The sequence below is a fragment of the Mustela nivalis genome (assembly GCF_964662115.1).
Source record: "Mustela nivalis genome assembly, chromosome: 4".
In the NCBI taxonomy this organism is placed as follows: domain Eukaryota; kingdom Metazoa; phylum Chordata; class Mammalia; order Carnivora; family Mustelidae; genus Mustela; species Mustela nivalis.
Window position 1 is genome coordinate 83,822,667 of NC_139023.1, and position 8,447 is coordinate 83,831,113.

An 8,447-nucleotide genomic window follows, 5' to 3' on the forward strand; every position below is an offset into this window, starting at 1 on the left:
TTAATATCGTTAATCCACCCAACCAGAGTAATTTTTCTAGTCAAGCTATGACTATCTCAAAACAACAACAACAACAACAAAAACCACAGAAACAAACAAAAAAATCACTTCTCAGCTAGAGTCAAATTTATCAGAATCATAGACCTTCTGCAGGACACATGTCAGCTGTGCATACAGAAGAGGCATAGAATATTCTCAACATGATGGAAGATGGATAGGTGCTGAGTGTGTAATAGGAATCCATCCCCTTTAAATACATACCATGAGCATAACTGGCATATTTGTGAAATATTTATCTAGTCTAAGTTTCACTTTTTTGGTAAGGTTGCATTTTTTTCTACCTCTTTACATGCAGGAAGACACAGAGAGAGACCCATTAAAGATAACATCAGAGCATATTGGAATCATAATTATCCCAGCACTGCATCAGAATCCAACTGACTGTATAACGAAATCAGTGTATGCTATCAGGTGGAAACAGGAATGGAGAACATGCCTCATATACAGATGTTATGATCTCAATGACCCAGAGCACGGGAGACCAGCAATTGCCTGAAGATGACCAAATGCCACACAGTACTTGAAAAATTGTCAGCCTCTCTATCACTTGAAGATAAGACATGGTATTGTAAGATTTATCATGAGGAGATATTTTTACAGGTACTTATTTAATGACATTTTTCATCCATTCTTCTCTTCTTCCTGAGAAAGAAAAAGAAAAATTCCTAACCGCACTTTAAGAAGATCATCATAGCTAGTGAATTTTCTGAGAATACCTATTTATTAATATGTATTATATATATATTAAGCATATATTTAATAAATATACTAAATTATCCATCATCTGCTTATCTATTTCTCATAGGAGTTTACAATATAAAGCAAGGCAGTATTAGTAAAGATGTTGCTTAAATAAAATGAATTTAGAAGTCATGCTTCTGTCCTGACTATAGGGGGCGTATACTTCTAAACGGTTGTTTTTTTCCTAATTCCACTGGAGATGATGGATCAGTGTGCATAATAAGGAATGTCCTTACTCAAAGCAATTGTGATGTCACAGCCATTCTATTGTTTCTGGGCAAAGTCTATTTTAATTCAGCACATTTTAAAATCAGCAATTATTGCAAAGGAAATCAGTATTGTTCATGACAGTTCCACCATTCTTCTGTAAAACAACAGAGACTTTATTAAAAGCAAAGTTGTATATGGTTGGTTTTTTTGAGTTTTTATTTTATTACCAGTAAAAGAACAAAACATCAGACAAGACTATTGTCTGATCCATCTGGTGCTATATTTCCTCCACACAAGCCTTGTATAACACACACAATATTTCGACTGCAAATGTTGTTTAGCTTTTAAAACAATTGCCTATCAAAGCATCCAGGTCCCATTGATAATGGAGCAAAGCTTTTCCTGCAATTGTGAGCCAGGAAATGCTGGCCCCCTTGGCAAGTCTCATATGTCCTGTTGCTTGTAATCTCCCTCCCTCCTTGCTGGAATGTGTTATTTTTAAGCAGCTAGACTAACAGGAAGAGAAAGTTGTTACTTCTTTTCATGTGATGGAGCAACCAGGGGAAGGCAACTATGCTTTAAGAATTGGGGCGGATGAAATTTTAAAACCCTTACCAGGTACCAAGCTACTGCTGTGAGGGAAATCTCCTGTTCCAAGCCTACTTTTGGATGCAGAGTAAGTTCCCCATTCCATAGACCCAATATATTTTGCAGGCTTCTGAGAACTGAAAAATAAAGACACAAACTACACTGAAAGTGCATGGAACTTCATTGTTCTGCACTTGCATGAACGAAAGAATGTGTTTCATTTTGCAGAGGACTGCCCTGAAAATAAATCACTTTAAAGAGAACCACAGAAATAGAGACACATTTTATTTCATGATGATTACTGAATGTTGAAGCAATATTCAATATTTAATTTTACTGACCACCATAAACAGAATCTCCATAAACAGAAAAAGAAATACTCTCTCACATACTTACCTATATAAAAACTAGCATTTAAGCTTCAATCTATCAAGTCTACTTATATTAAAATTATCTATAGCCTTGCTTAAATAATTTCGCTTTTGATCCCTAAGAAAGTTTGCTTTAAAAAGCAGATCAGTTTTAAGAAAGCAAAAATTATCCAAGGACACCTTGAATACGAAAGGCAGTTTTCCTTGTTCTTCTTGAAAAGATAAAATGTGTTTCTGCCTTATATCCTTTGCTCCTGCTATTCCTCTCCCTAAAATTATCTCCCCACCCCTGTTCTGACAAGTCCCCCTCTCTGCCTTAATCAACCCTCTGCTCAAATGTGATCTGAAGACCGTACAAAATCACACATCCCTGATGAGCAGTCTCCATCACCTTCCCTACTTTATATTCTTTCATAGCCTTTAACATCACTGATATACTCTATGCATTTACTTGTTTATTTATTACCAATTTCTTCTCATAAGAATGTAAGGCCATTGAGAGCAGAACTCTGTTTTGTTCATGGTGACATCCTGAACCCTTGGAGAGGGCCAGACCATGGCTGATAGTAAGCATTCAATAAGCAAATGTGGAATGGTATAATGAATTAAAATCTAGATACTTCTTTATTAAATCTTCATGGTGTACATTTGGTTCTATTTCTCTTACACATCCAAATAGTTCAAATAATAGCTCTACGATACAGAACACTATAGTCTAGTTTTCATAAAAAATGACACCAGTATATTGGAAATCATAAAAGTCACACATGCAAATGCTTTTGTGTGCAGGTACCCATCAAGGTATTGAACATTGAAAAAGGATCTGGGATACAGTTAATTTATTATTATTTTTCTTCCCTTCATGCACACTCAGTGTTCCTTGATAATTTAACATTAAATCATCATGGTTAGATAATGCAACTGTCTACATCTGCATACAAAGGAGCTAACACCCTTTTAATTCTACAAACTTTACTAATACTCATCTTCCTTCCATTGCTGCTAAAAGTCTTCTGCACCTCTTCCAGATTTGCAGATCCATTCATGGCAGTGTTTTTCATTTATTCTTTGAGAAGTCAGTTTTAAATATTAGTAGGTTCTAAGCTAATTGGCATTTAGAACATTCTTCTGCCAGCCTTTAGTACTTTTTAATGTTTTATGTTAGAAAGTAAAAAGAAAAGTATGTAGAAATAAGTAGGTGCTGAAGAAATACTATCTTATTGAAATTAATTCCTACTTGATTTTTAAGCCCTCAATATGGGTTTACCATTAAGGGGAGGGCAGAAGAGGCAACACTACTTAAATATTTTGCCTATTTAAACCCCTAGAACTCATAGTTCTTTAATTGTCTCTGGTCCCTGTCCTTTATATCACAGTGAGGCAGAGTTTAATATGTGGTGTGGTGCAATTTTTCTACCCTTCCCACCAAAGAAGGGTTCTATAGTAGAGTCTTAGATGAATTACAGGCTCTCCCAAATCAGCCATTGTTATTGGTTTATCTCTCCACATCTCCTCATCCTCCCATTCCTAATTCCCACCCCTAAATGACTTCTCAAGATTTCCCACAGGGAGAAAATTTGCAATAATGAGTTCAACTTTTCTATTTTTTTTTTCAGGAACTCTCCACATCTGGCTCTTAGCCTGACAGAAGTGAATCACTAGGATGCAGTATTGTCATATGGATCGCAGGGCCCTCCAGCCCTCCCAGGTTTGCACTGCACACATGTGGTTATTGTACAGGTCAAGTGCCTGGAGCACCCTTCTTCTTCTTCTTCTTCTTCTTTTTTTTTCTAGATAAAGTGTGGATTTTATTTAAAATAACATATAAGCATCAGTTTGTAAATTGCAACAAATGTGCTAGACTAATGTAGGATGTTAATAATATGGAAACTTTCTATACTCTTTTAGTAATTTTTTTGTAAATTTATAATTGTTCCAAAAGAAAAGATTTATTTGTGATACCATTTAAAAAATGGTATTGTATTTATTTTTTATTTCTTTTCAGCATGACAGAATTCATTGTTTATGCACCACACCCAGTGCTCTATGCAATACGTGCCCTCCATAATACCCATCACCTGGCTCCCACAACCTCCCACCCCCCTCCCCTTCAAAACACTCAGATTGTTTTTCAAAGTCCATAGTCCTCATGGTTCATCTCCCCTTCCAATTTCCCTCAACCTGGAGCACCTCCTAAGACTGCATTTGGTCATTACCCAGCGTGAAGTCATGTGCCCGCACTTACATCCAATCCCTACACAGGAAGCCAGATTCAACTAATACCTGACAAAAGGTGGGCATCTTTTTATGCATCCATTGATTCATCAGCAGTGAGTGTTTAATGCCCAGCACTCTCTCTTCTCCTGACCTGTTTGTGTGCTTACTGTCTACAGAGCCATGGTTGTATTCACTGCCCTATGTTCTGTGCTTCCTAGTTGTCTTAAATCCTGACTAGTTAAACAGGACTCATATATCACCTAACTGATCACTTGTTATCTCCACTAGAATTTCTCACCAACATCTCAAACTTAACAGGTCTCAAAGTAAGACCATAATCATCTCCTTTCCTTCAAAATATATTTCACTTCAGGGTACTCTCAGTCAGTCCAAAGCACCACTACCCATCCAGGCATTTAATCCAAAGTTCTAATTCCTCTTACCTCCTCTCTCTTCCTCATCCCATACACAATCAAACCCCAAGTTCTGTTGTTTATGTTTCCGTTACATTGTCAGAACAGGTTCTCTTCTTTTTCTTCTTATTACTAAAAACTATCACTGAAGTAATTAAAAAAAAAAAAACACAAAACAGCATTTACACTGTTTCTTAAATTCCTTTTGCATAATATTTTCAGGACCTCTTTTTTATAAAATACAATCATGTCTATCAATTCCAGCCACTCTACAAACCTTTTGTTTGTTTCCCACTTACCATGGAAAAACAATTTAAAACACTTCAAATGGCTTACAGTGCCTGCTGCAATCCAGTTCTGCTTCCTCCTTCAGTCTCATTTCTTGACACAGTCCTTTGTATTCTCTCAGCTTTCACCATAATGCACGAATGTGCCAAATCATCTCCCTGATATGCTCTCCCAGGCTCCAATCACCTAGGTAATCAGCATATATTCCTCAGGGATCAGCATTAACACCATCTCTTTAGAGAAATCCTGCCAATTGCCTGTGACATAATTCAGCATCACATTCTTAATCTGGGTAGTTTTAAAATTCACAAAAATTGGGTGTATGATTTACAGTTTTGCTTAATTCCTAAATTCCCATTCTATTGCAGGTTCCAGGAAGACATGGAATCATTCTGTATATCCTAAAATATCTGTTGTGATGCCTAATATGTAGCAACGACCCAAATATTTGATAAATGGATGAACAAAAACAATCACTGAGCCATTATTAGACCCAAGTCTATGTTCTCGAAGCTGGTATTTCAATTTTAAAAAGTCCATTCAAAATTCTTAGCTGCCAAGAAGAAACTTGAGTAGTGTCTCATGGTGAGTCAATGTACCTTCTTTCATTTCCCTGTTTAAAAGTGGTTTCTCTCTTTAAAAAAAAAAAAAAAATCCTCAGCAAACCATCCTAATAAATATCAGCTAATGAAATAATGAATGTAGCAAACAAGCAAATTGAGAAACACAGACAAACAAAAGATATATTATGGAGAGGAAGAAAAATCTAAAATGCCTTAAAAAGACTCCATAAACGTAAGGTCTAAAGAATAAATATTCTATTGGAAGAGTAGCAGAAAGAACATTAGATTTAGTTATTTAAAAACTAAGCAAGACAAAACAGTAAAACCAGTGTCTTCTTAGTTGGAAGAAAATAAGGGGGTAAATAAACAGATGGGGAGTATAATAAAGATCTAACCTAGGAAGGATTGTATAAATAGGAATGAAAACGGTTATGATCTGGTATATATCGTTCACATGTCACAAAAAGGAAACATCCATGAGAATCCTCACCATGATAACAAGTAGCCTTGTAAGAATGCTGAACTGGGAGAATGAGGCTTAACAGAGTCTCATTCTGAAGGAGAGGGAGGACTGCCCAGGCAAACGTGTTGTTAAAAATCACACAATGGCAAAGCTGATAAAAACACATCTGCTTTCTTTCCTAGTGCATAAGACAATAAATGATTCTAACTAACTTCAAGTCTTACCCCTGGAAACTTTGATATTGCAGATATAAAATAAATTAAGACAAGACAAAAGGAGGCAAATTTATTGGGGGGGTGGGGGAGGGGAACCAAGCACAAATTTAGAAAGCTCAGCATGTAGATAATTGAAAGCAGCAAAGGGAATTGTTTCTAGCTAGTATTCTAATTCACATGGTCTAATTTTCTACTGATAAAGTATAGCACAGCCCGACCCTGAAACATTTGATTTAACAAGCAATTGCTTTGGAGGAAAGCAATGTATTTTCATGGCTCTCATAGGGAGCAAGTCTATTATACCGGTTAGGTAGACTTTTCTAGGTATTAATTAGTTTTTATTTAATTTATTTTTATCATCATTGAGATTTCTGAATTTTATTAATTTTACTCCCTGATTTAAAACTCTTTAACCATTTCTCATCGTGTGTGTGTACCACCATGATGAGATGATCTGGGTTTCTACCTCACTGAGCTCTTTTTCTACTACCACCCCCCCCCCCAACTTATTCCTTCTGCTTCCTCATCCCTGGCCCCTGAGGTGTCCCTTGAGCACATCACATACACTCCTGGTAAAGAGCTTTTATCTTTGTTCCCTCTGACAGGGAGGCTCAACATTTCCTGCCCCAAAGCCCTCTCTAGCAGTCTAAGCAGTCAGGCAAAGCCTACAGACACTTCTCAGCATGATGTTTTATACCACATAAAATTAAACTCCCAGGATTACAAATGTAACCAACTCTATTAGAATAAAATTATCAAAAAGATTTTTAAGTTAAATGTGTTTTATAAAAATGCATATGCTTCTTTATTAACTTAGAGTTAACTAAGTTCTGGAGGCATGTGCGATAATAAACATACTGTTCAAGTGGTGGTGAGTGCCAATGTTTTCCCCCATGTCCAAACACTTGTCTAAACTGAAAATGCACTTAAACTGTTTGGGTAACAAAATTGCAGTTGTTGCTATGACCTCCCGCAGATTCTTGACAAAATTCAGCATTGAAAGGACTAGTAAATTTTAGTTAGAAGTTAATAGAGTAACATTTTAATCTTTTTTCTAAATCAGGATCACAGACTGCCTGAATTCTAGGGGGATGTCCAGTTGAAAAACTCCTGTTTCATGGAACGCTCTTTTCCCAGGTATCTGCATTGCTCTCATCACAAGTTCTTCCATCGTCTAACCAAGTGTTCCTTATTGTGTGTGTCTGTCCCTTATAATAACATTTTCCCTGACCATCTTCATAGAACAGCACCTCCCGTGATAGTTATTACATATCCACCTAACGTAATCTTACTATTCTCTGTAACACTTACTGATCCACTTTATATTTACTCATGTGCTTACTTTCTGCCTCCCCACTGGTACTTAAGCTATGTGAGGACAGTGTTCTTCTTTCTCTTGCAATCACCGCCATAACACCAGCATGCAGAACAATACCTGGAAGAGCCTGAACCTTCAGCAGATGTTTGTTGAATGAGTGATTCAACTGGATGATTGAATGATCTTTTACTGTGGCCTAAAAAATGCTTGAGATCTCACTTCTGATTATTTTGCTAGTCTTCTCTTGCCCTGTGCCCTCTTGGACCTACTAGGACCCACCTATTCTTGTCTTCTGCTTTCAGGAGGAACCAAGGGTCAACCCACCTCAAGGCTCTCAACGAGGCATCTCAAGCTCCCCAGATTGGTCTTCTCCCATCCCTCTTTCACTCTACTTGGCCTGGTGAACCTCAAAGCACCCTAGAGGTCTAAGAACACTTTGAAGTCAGTGGAACTCCCTACCATACTTATTTATAGCTGATTCTATATCTCTTTCATTACACTCTTGATAGATGTAATTCAATAATTATTTGCATAATCTTCCATTTAGTGTAGGTTGTTTAAAGACGATTTATTTATTTATTTGACACAGAGAGAGAAAGATCACAAGTAGGCAGAGGAGCAGACAGAGAGAGAGGGGGAACCAGGCTCCCTGCAGAGTAGAGAGTCCGATGTGGGGCTTGATCCCAGGACCCTGAGATCATGACCTGAGCTGAAGGCAGAAGCTTAACCCACTAAGCCACGCAGCCACCCCAAGTGTTGGTTGTTAAAACTAGACTACAGCTCACTGGAAGCGAGTCACTCACAGTTAGAAGTGCCCAACCAGGAGTTTAAAAAAATAAAATGAATAAACCAAAGAAGTCACCAAGACGGCCCTCTACAGATTCTTCTAAATGTAAAACTTGGAACACAATAACAAAGTTAGTTGGCCTAGCTTGAGCAATCATTGCTTGCACCTGTTGTCTTTGAATTAAATTCTAATGAGATGGCAGAGACCACTCAT

At 37.2% G+C, this 8,447-nt stretch overlaps 1 long non-coding RNA gene across 1 annotated transcript; it reads left to right on the top strand.

The window, feature by feature from the left end:
- Positions 1–3,641: 3,641 nt before the first annotated feature.
- LOC309862447 lies at positions 3,642–8,231 on the top strand. Its single transcript, XR_014310523.1, has 4 exons — positions 3,642–3,678; positions 5,257–5,473; positions 7,193–7,266; positions 7,750–8,231. It is a non-coding gene; the product is annotated as an uncharacterized lncRNA (long non-coding RNA).
- The last annotated feature ends 216 nt before the right edge of the window (positions 8,232–8,447 follow it).